Genomic DNA, 2,500 nt, shown 5'->3' with positions numbered 1-2,500 from the left:
CGCACTCCTACGGTTTACTCCTCAGTCTCTTCCATGCTGCTTCTCGCCTCGACGCGTCTCGTGAATTACAGTGCGCCATGGCCATGGCAAGCCTATGGAGAAGGCGCGTAACATTGCAGACACTCGACGGTGGGATGGTTCCACATCTTCTTTTCCTTGTCCTGCGACGAGCGATGCTGCAGTTCATTCTCTGCCTCTCTCTCTCTATCGGACTCTAATCTCGACGCGACATGCCACCGTGCATTCTTTTACAGTGAGCAAGGGGCACCAACCATCCGGAAAGCCAGCCAGCCAGCCAGCCAGCCAAGGATCGTAACGCACGTCCGTCCACCTTACATCGAACCGGGTGCGCAAGAGGCATTCAAACAGCGGTATGCAGTCGTCTCGTGCCGCGTGTATGCGTACCGCTCTTTCAGCATTAGCATAATGAACATCTCTTATGCTTCTGCAGGATCGTTCGGAGTTGAGTCTGTGCGGCCGTGCAATGTGAACGATGCCAGGAATGAAATGGAAATGTTTTCCTTTTTTTTCCTCGTAGTTTTTTTGCATTCTATTTCGCTATTTGAAGGTCGACTCTTCTTCTGAGATTCTGAAACAGGCGTTGGGTGTAGGATGTTCGTGAAATCACGTCATTATTACCGGTGGTATCTCACCCAAGGCCATGCCCTGATACGCACCAGAGCTGATCAGATTGGATTTCGCGACATTCCCAGCAGAGCATTCCAGCTTCGGACATTGCTTTAAAAATAACTCCAGCGCACTGGACAGTCAGTGGAGGGATGAAGCCAACATCCGGAGCTAGAAAGACCATGGTCACGCAGGCAAGTTGCCCTGCCGCAACGAGCAACTCAAAGGACCACAAATTGTCCCCAGTATCGCTGAGGCCGCTTAGCAGCAGCAGCACTGGAGCACGGAAAGTGGCCAGTTTCCGGATCAATTGTTCGCCAATCCAGTGCGCATAACCTCGCTTTCTTACTCGCTGCCCTCGAGCCATTCTATCTGGCAAGGCGTTGCAAAGCAACAAATGAGATTCCAACCGTCAACCGTCACACCAACCAAGCAACCATTCCTCCCCCCTTGCTATTAAATTAAAATTCTTGTACCAAAAATTGTTTCTCGCTCGCTGCTCGCAGAAACAATTTCAATTTCGACAAGAATCATTTGGTCCGGTTCCGGTTCGCCCGGATCACGACATTTACTGCCGAACACAGGGCAGCCCAGTCCAGGCCTTCCCTCCTTCCCCTGTATCATGTGACCGACCAAATTGCCGTGGGGAGTGGAAGATGTATTCAAATGAACAAACTTTTCCCTACCGAAACCAACCCCCCCGAAAAACCAACGCCAGCCCGGAGGCGACACATCAGAAGTCCGGGAGCAGGACACTCTTCCCTTTTTCTCTCTCTTTCTCTCTCTCTCTCTCTCTCTCTCTCTCCACTCGTCACTTGCCGTCAGCTGTAACTGAGTTGATTGAGGCCGAGGTTTAGCGGCAGAGAATTGCGATTTCGTCAATTCCTTTCCCCAGCTTCCACGGCGAGTTGCCGTCCGTCCGTCTCGGCAAAATCGGTCAACGATTGGTGGGGGGCGATTAAGGGGGCATAGATATCGGCTCGGCTAGGCGTCGCTGTCAATAAAGTATTTCAAATTGGAAAAGTACAGCAGGCGATGCAAGTGTCGATCGAATATTTTCAAAGTGTCAAAGCACAACCAGGAAGCCGGACTGAGCGGAAAAGTAATTAGGTAACTATTTTTGGAGTGCATGGACAAGTGACAGTCTGGTGACAGGGCAGGGGGGCATTGCAGCCCGCGGTTCAGAACGATCTGGTAGATTAAAAAAAATCTTTTTTTAATAACCTTTGGACAAGCTGTTGAAATGTTTCTGAGGGTTTTGCTCTAATCGTGTCGTGTAAGTGGCGGGGATAATTTAGATGGACAAGGGTCACTTGCCAGCAGATAATGATAATTATTCCAATAGCTATTTGTAGGTTAATCTATGGCAATAGATAAGACGGATATTATTTTGGCATTACGTTATAGCTACGATGACGGTAGAGGTCAAATAGCTCCGAATCGACTGACTGACGCGTGAAGGCATGTTATTGTGATGTACAACTTATTTCAAATTTAAATTTCGTTTTGAATAAAATTAACAATTTTAGTTGATTTATTTAATCTTTTGAAGGTCATTGCTACACTCTTTCCAATGTTTTCCGGTGACTTCTTTTTTCCGTTTGGTAACGATAGTCGTGTTTAACTGCACAAATTTTCTCAAATTCAAAATCCATCTCAGAGGAATATGATGGTGTGTTGATTGTGATTACCCGTGATATTCAATAGTTTTAACTTTTCCTTCTTATTCCCAAAGTTATCTTTCACATCAGAGAGATATTTCAGTAGCCTATTAGTAAGCCAGCAAACAGAAAAGTAATCCACGATTAAAGATGGTTCTAGAAAACAGAGAATAATAATTTGATAATAAGGACCCCTATAATCGATTGCAGAT

The sequence above is a fragment of the Anopheles aquasalis genome, chromosome 2 (assembly GCF_943734665.1).
Source record: "Anopheles aquasalis chromosome 2, idAnoAquaMG_Q_19, whole genome shotgun sequence".
NCBI lineage: Eukaryota > Metazoa > Arthropoda > Insecta > Diptera > Culicidae > Anopheles > Anopheles aquasalis.
The sequence above is the reverse complement of the archived record's forward strand: the minus strand, read 5'-3'. Positions refer to the sequence as shown.